This window comes from Ananas comosus, unplaced genomic scaffold, assembly GCF_001540865.1.
Source record: "Ananas comosus cultivar F153 unplaced genomic scaffold, ASM154086v1, whole genome shotgun sequence".
NCBI classification, from domain to species: Eukaryota; Viridiplantae; Streptophyta; class Magnoliopsida; order Poales; family Bromeliaceae; genus Ananas; species Ananas comosus.
In genome coordinates, this window is record NW_017893547.1 from 48,354 (window position 1) to 56,747 (window position 8,394).

Here is an 8,394-nt window from a genome sequence, read left to right on the forward strand (position 1 = left end):
TCTATGGCATAGGGTTGGACATTTGGCGTATTTGTGTACATAACATTATCGCTTGTTGCATTGTAGGTACACTTGGTTGCCATGATAGTACATACTAGATATGTTGTGGGCTTTGGACATATTATACTCCATAGTATTATTTCGCTGCATTTATAGCATACTTGTTTAAATATTGCATACTGGATCATGTAGAGTAGATGTACTCCATTTGACATTCTACACTACTTGTGCATGTGTAACTAGCCATCTTATTATTATGTTCATTTACCGCAGTTAATTTCTATTTCTTTATCTGCCTCTCTTTTGGGCCTTGGGCTGCAGTTGGTGCGCGTCAGTAATTGCCACTGGGAACTATAAATTATAGTTTCTCATGCCCATGTTTATGTTTTCTTTCAGAGCCTTCCACTTCGGGAGGGGTCGGATCGCGGGAGAGGTTTCGCCTCGAGCTAGCTATCGAGGGATTTTGCGCGATAGGTGGTCGGCTCTCTCTTTGTTTTCTGTTGGAGAGGTTGTGAAGTTTTGTACCTTGTTTAGAGACCACCACTACTTTTTGTATCTAGAGACTTATGATGTATTAGTTTCTTTTATGTTCTAGGGTCTTAGTTTCTTTTTCTTTCCTTTTTACTTCCGTTTACCTGATGAACTTGCTGCATACTTGCTCTAATATCGTTAGTATTGTTTATTTTTATCTTTCATTATCACCTTGTTGTAACGCCTTATATGTTGCAGGCAATATGGCGGGTCTGGCACGACCGAGCAGGGCCTTATGCCGGGCCGTCCCGGCGTGACAGTAGTGCGAAAGCATTCGATAGGAGGTTAAGAGAGGTTAAGTCGTTGGCAGTCAGGTAATCACCTTGTAAATCTTTTCTCTTTAGTGAATTATTTTCTCGCGTATTGGTTGACCCGTGGGTTTTTCTCAAGTTGGAGTTTTCTAGTAAATCTCGGTTCTTTTTTTTCCGCATTTATTTTTAATTTGCGATCGAGATTGTTGGCTTTTTGGCCTTACACCTATTCACCCCCCCTCTAGGTGATAGATACAAGTCTAGATAGATCCTTGGGTCCTCAAACTTTCAATTGCGTATTCATGAGCGGGTCTAAAAATTGTTATTTAATGGCGAGGTGTAACATTAATCGACCTCCGCCTCTTCGATACGGCACAAATTAGGCCTATTAGAAAGTTCGCCAATGAGAGCTTTTTCTTAATGCCAATCGATGAGCGGGTATTGGAAAGCTATTTGAATTGGATGGAAACATCTACCGAAGTTAGTTGATGGTGCTTACCGCTCCTAAACACGAAACAAGTGGACTAAAGATGAAAACGCGTCATCCTTCGTTGTAATTGCCGTTAAAGGAATTATATGCTTTATTCACACACTTTATCAAAACGGAGTTTACTCGGGGTTTCGGCATGCCGAACGACAAAGAGCAATTGAATACTCTACAATTACACACGAGGGTAACTAGTTTTAGTAAAAATTCAAAGAAGCTCCAAATTATGACTAAGTCAATTTGAATCTATTCGTATGGAGGAGCCATTGAATCCTCTTTACGCATTACTACACTAGGCTTCAAGATATCATAATTTACATGTGCTAATTTGGTGAGAGAAAATTTCGTTTCTAACGTTGTTCGTATAAATCTTTCGAACTCTTCCGGCGTCTTTCGGTACGGAAAGCTAGCCGCGATCGAAACGGTCATCAAATCATTTCGGACGAGCATGAAAGTAGAAGAATTAGTAGGGAGCTTTACAAACGTATGAAATGACTTTTGCCTACTAATCATTTCTTCCATAGTCTTCTTTTCTAAAAGCCCACAGGTGTTGCATTGACATCGTACACAGGAGAAGGACGACAGACTCGACTTCCGCGATGACTTATTCAATTGCGGACTATTAGAACAACAATTGGCGTTCTCACGAGCAAGTTCGTCGAAATTTCCGGAACAGAATAGATTGGACAAGGCTTCATTCGTCTAAGCGACAATTTTGTCTAAATATCTTTATCTTCCAAAGTTCTAAGCGGATAAAACGAACAAGTCTTCAAGGAAAGGATGAATTTGAACGAGTCAGAAATTCCAATTGCTTCAATGTATAAGCGTTGACGGCCACATGCGACGGATTGTTGCCTTCAAAGAAGCCTTATTAGACAAAAGGCTATGCAAGCAAAGACTGTGCGGATGATTCAACATTCAAGTGAATATCGTCAGTGACGAAGAAGAAGAATGATCAAATTGCTTCTATTTGCTACATACTCCCTCGTCGAAAGTTGTTGTGTTTATCCTTAGTTGCCTTACTAACTCCAATATTTCTCTTTTTTCACATGATCATCGAGCAAACAAATGTGCGAAAGTTGAGGAAGGAATCAAACGACGACGACATAGCGGGAAGCGTACAATCAACTTTATTTGAAATCAAAGAGATGGTAAACTCAATAAGAATTGAGACGTCGTTTGTTGGAACTTTGAGGAGAAACAAACAATGTAAAGAGTTTGAATAAGGCTCTTGAGCGAGGAAAGAGATTCATAGTTTGAAGATTAATTCCGGGACCTCCAGAGAAGGCCTTAATTGATGCAAGAATCAACGATCAATTTCTAACGACAAGGATTGCGATTTTTGGAGCCCAACAATTCGAGAAATCGCAACACATCAATAAGTTGGTTGATCGATCAGTTCGTCAACTCCAATCCGATCTTCAACAATCTTTTTCGGGCATCAAAAGAAGTTGGAAAAATGCTTTGGATTGGTCAAACGAAGCCAAATTGGGTCTTGGATGATGAACGGACATTATGTTGAGAAGGAGTCAAACGGCAACATCTAAAGTCTTCAACAACTTCAAAGAGCAAGTGGGTCATGATTGTGGCATCGAAGGACACATCAAAAGGAATTGTCCAAACAATGAAAAAGAATCAATCGAGCCAACTCTTTAATGTCAAGGCCACCCTCTTACTACTCATGACATCCCCCACGGAATTCAAAAGCCAAAGTCAAGTTAGTCGAGTATCTCAAAAGAATCGGATTTCTAATGCTCAACGCCAAGTTCATGCAAAACTGGGTGCCATAAACCTCAACGGACAATTAACAACCTAAGCCTCAACCTTAAGAAAACATATAACGGTTGATCAAAAGTCTAAACAAACGGTACCTAACGTCGAACAATGTGAGAAAACAACGATCGACAGTTGGATCCGGAAAGGTGTATCTATTCCTTGTCCTCGTCTTAGCATGTTTGATTTTTTTAGTGTAATGCTTTCGATTGGTGATGTTGTTTAAATTTTATCATTGCGGTGGTAATGGTTGATATGATTTTTGTGCATTTGAATTTGTTTATTTGAAAAATCATTTTGAGGAAGAGGTGTTGCGGAATTTCAAAATCTTTGAGAAAGGAAAGATGCATGAGAATCGTTTTTTGGAGAGAAAGGTTTTTAAAGATTGTTTAAACGGGTTTTATCTTCACAATCATTGATTAAGTTAAATTCATATTAATTAGTCTTATACTTACACTATTTATTATTTTGACGATAATTATTAATATGATTTATTATTGCATAAATTCATCAAAATTTTGGAATCAAATTTGATTTTTTGTTGATTAATCATCTTGTCGTGAGTGTTGGATATGTATGAATGGATATTCTACTAATTGACTTAAAACAGTCAAAATTATTTTTCACTTATGAGATTGCCCCTAATTTAGGGGAGTTCAAGAAATTAAAAAAAAAGGAGAAAAGGAACTCCTATGTTTTAAAGATGTTGGAAGAGCTTACATGCCAAAAGAAGGGTGTGAAAAACTACCACCACATGTAGGAAAGAGCACCACCCCAGTCGTCCGGCAAGCTGTCCGTTCTGTGAAGCTACTACATGAAATTTAATTGAAAAGCGAAAAATGTTAGGAAAAAATATTTTTTTTTTTTTTAAATATTTTGAGACATTTTCGATGTAATAAGGTGCTAGTTTGAAAAAGCATGCTCAAAGAAGCCACCCGGTGCCATATTAGTTAAATCTCTTTTGAATGTGTTAGCGACAATGGTCATCATTTTGTTGAATTTTCTAAAATCATTTTCATCAACTTACATTCTTGATGTTTTAGAATCAATTAAATTATTTTTTGATTTTGAAATTTGATTGTTTTGATGTGCTTTTGAAATTTATATTATTCTTATTTTTATTACAATAATTTTTGAGTAAAAGCTTAAATATATGAATTTAATTTAAATGTGATGGATTTTAATATATTTTTTGAAATTTTTTTTTTCACATTTTGGTCCTATGGTACGGAACAGAGAACCAATGTCCGTACAAAGGGTCTGCGGAGCGGAATATAATCCGCCGGTTTATAACGCTATCGATTCTTTTTCAAACTCAATCCGTTTATCCAATTTTTGGTTCTGTAAGCTCCAGAGACTATCTCCTTCATTCGTTCTCTCACACATTTTCCTGTGAATTTGTAAGTTGTTAGCTATCAAATTGTAAGTTTTATCCGGATTTTGTATTTTCACTGTTTTTTGCGGGATTTAGGGTTTGATCTCTGTTCTAATCGTTTTGATGCAATTATTTTTCCTAATAGATCACGTGTCTTAGGATATTGACTTTGCTTGTAGAACACTGAACAACATCAAACAATGTTGTTTTCGCTGCATCTAAGATTTATGCTCTAATGTGCATGTAATTTCGGATTTTTCAAAAAATTCGGATTTGTGAAATATTTTGCATGCATCTGGTTAGGAAAATATATTTTGTATGCATCTAATGTATTTAAAAATTTTTTTCGCTAGTTTTACAGATTTTTTTAAAATTATGTTCATGTAGGTGCAATTTTTGATATAGGAAAATGGCATTTTGCTCATACTGCGTTTTTTGCGTGCTCATAGGCTGCGGAGACGAAGCGCGTGGTGTGTACAGTGTTGTCATGGTAGCTTCTAAAAGGACACGTTACCACTGAAGAAGCGTCCGGGTTTGATCCGGCTATTATCCAGGAGAGCTCGCTCTGTAAGAATTAAAGAACCTATTGCCGCAACTTGATAAAGGCCAAAGGTTTCAGTGGCGCAATCATTCTCACGGTGGGTGTTCTCGTACTCGTAAGGGACGTTCAAAACAAGCCTGCAGAGGTTCCTCCCAGCACGACGCGAAGCGTTTGTTTGCCATCAAAGTCTGTGCATAGCTGAACGCTTTGTGAACGTTCCATGATCTGATTTCGGGACGGTTCCTGATTTGGACGAATACTACAGCGCGCGCTATTGAGCCTGGTTGGACGGGTTTCCTGCGAAGGCTCCTTTCTGTGTAGCCAACTCATTAGGGAAGTATCTAATACTGAATGAAAGGTGCTTGCTGAAGATTGTATGAAACAGGCACGTTTAGTCTTCGCAGACTGTGTTGTGCTGTTAAGAGGAGATTTCAGTTACTCCCATTTATGATATTGGAGAGATCTTGGCGGATGCCATGTGGACATTCAGGTCTTCTCTATACTTCAGGAAGGATTCAAAGCTCAACTCACCTGGATATCGTTCTTGGGCTATATGGCAAAGCCGGATGTTTACAACTGACTCATGGTACATGAATTCAAGACTTCATTACCTGAGTATCACTTGCTATTCTTGGTTTCTGAGCCTACAATGTTCAACCAGACTATCGCGCGCAAAGGCAGGATTCCGCTGGGCAGAGATTAGTGTTGCCTATACTCTACTTGGTCATCGCCGAGCAGGCTCGTGGTTGAACATCAACATTCCATTTCTTGATCTTGGCAAAAGGATGATTCACGTTAATTCAGGTGCTACTCGACGGGATCTTACTACCCATTCCCTGTTCTGCATTACGAGGCATTCTCTCAAGCTGAATGATGAGATACGTCTTGTATAAGTATGATGGTTGGCCTTGGCCTATTGATTCCATTGACTTGGGCTAGTCGGTTTAGCACTCTCAAAGTCATTCCATCAGCCAAAGCGGCCACTCAGATAGCAGTCTAGTCCGGCACTCCACGAGAGCAGCTTCTATGCTCTGATCCTCTGCCTAACATCTCGAGGAAGTTATGATACTTCATCTAGTTCGGGGAAGCGACGCATTTGGAATCAGTTAGAAAGATTTTGCGAAATGTTAAAGAAGAGGTGAAAACATTGAAGAATAAGTCGAAGTCCGCATCAAAAGTTTGAGTTTAAGTTATCAAAAGAATTACATGGCATAAGATGTGGGCGCTGTAGACATGATGATATTTGGGAACCTACTCCATCTTCTGCTTCGTATCAGCGGGTCATTCTTCACGAACATCCACTCATTCCACGTTCGGGTGTATGCTCCTGAGGTCTGGGGGTTCTGGAGCTCGGTGCTGGAGATGCTGATGATTGAATGATGAGACACGACGAGTGATTTTCTCGTTCGAGCTCTAGTCTTTCTCTTTCACAATTGCATTTGCATTTAGGATGAGTTTTAGTTTCAGTTTCTTTTATGGCCTGTTAACTTATTGACTAGACTACTCTTATGTTTTTCTTAGTATGTTTTCTCTCTATTTGTTTTTTGGAATTTTTGACAAAAAGGGCGGAGAGCGTGTGATAAGGGCGGATCCATTTAGAACACTGAGCCAGAGCGATGATAAAGTTCAAGAACAACGGGGGCGAGATGTGAACAAAGGTGGGAGAAGAAAATCAAGACTGTTTTGCAGGAAATCAGCTTCAAGGACTCCTAGTTGCGTCGTAAGTCACTAGAGTCTGTTTTAGGAGTTTTGATGTAATTTTGAGTTTCATATTTGTATTATGTGATACACGCGAGGGGTTCGCATGTTTTGGTGATGACATTGACTCTTCGGTTTTTTCTTTAAAATTGTAATTGTGAGTTTATGTGTGTTGTTGTTCACGAAATTGCCCAAAGGGGCTTAGTCACGCCCCGGATTACACTTATCCCCGGGCACGCGACAAATCCGCCGTTATACAAAGAATTTTCCCCTGTATACCGAAGCGATAGCATGTACCTGTAAACATACAATACTCAACAAACAGCTAGTATAGAGCGCTGCTCCGAGAACAAAGCTAAACAAAATGAGCTTCAATATACATAGATCCAAAAATCAAAATACAGAGTTACTCGCACTGGCGAGCTTAAGTGATGTACAGTAAGCTCGCAAACCAAACAATCTACCTACAGTATGGCGGCACCTTTAGCACCTCAGCAGCGTCGGGTAGGCTCTACTCGCGACGCCCTTGGCCTCGATCCTGATCCGCAGACGGATCCTGCAGCAGCCGGACCTGTGGCATCTGCAAAAACAGCGGGTAACAACTGGGCGTTGAGAATACTGTAAAAACAAGTTATTCCTCGTGAAGGTACCGCCCAAAACAACATTCGGTTCCACCCACTAGTCTACAGAAGTGGAGCGCAGGATATAGTAAAATGCAGGAGAATAAGGTCTACGCTGATCAAACACTCTACACTATCTATGCTCGCCCACTAACCAACTGCTAGAAAATATCCACACCTGACCCAATCCAACGCGGGACTGTAAGGCATACCCGTTTCCCCGAGTGACTGTGAATATACCCGTCCCTGCCCCGTTGCGACTATGTCCGGGCTCTATCCACACTGACTGCGTCGTGAGAGAGCAAGTCCAACTTGGCGAATGAGCGACCCAAGCCGAAATTCCACAAAAAGCCTGATCCGAGTGCATCGTGGGCGCTATCCACAGCCGATATGCAGCGAATATCTCTGTCGAGCTCAAACTAGGCTCCATCTAGCCCAAAGTCAAGTGAACAGGTCCAAAAGCAGGTCTACAAACCAAAACCCACGTGCCCTCGCCACAACTTGGTGACCAAAACAAGAATCCTGGGTCCACCGCTAACACGAACGGCACCCACACGACCCAAAACAGCCTAAACTCCTGCTGAAAAATGATGCTCGCGCATGCTCAGCACGACGCGTAACAGCCTTTTCTTAACTACCCCAGGTATCATCCCACTAATACGCAAGCAGATACATTCGAAACACTCTGGCTCCTAGAGCTAAATCTGGTAGTTTTTAAGCATATGTGGGTCAAAACGCAGGTTTTCTCCGAAGTCAAATTTTCAAGTCCAAATGTCATAATTTAAATATTCACTTCAGCAATGCTTCTACATTCATATTACATTCAAAGATGCTAATCGATGAATTAAAGCATGAGTATACAAAAATCGAACTGATACACGATTCGACTAAGACATGCCTTAGAGAGCGAAAACCGATGATACACCCACCTCTAATGAAATTTTCCTGCAGCACGGAACTCCCTTGGCTGCCGCGCACAACCTGCTGGAATCGACTGAAAATGGTCCGGCTCTCAAATCAAGCTATTCCAAGCTATCAACATCAAAATCCAACAATTCAGTCCCAAATCCAGCAGCAGAGAAGAGAGGGTTCGACCATAGCAAACCTTCACCAAAATC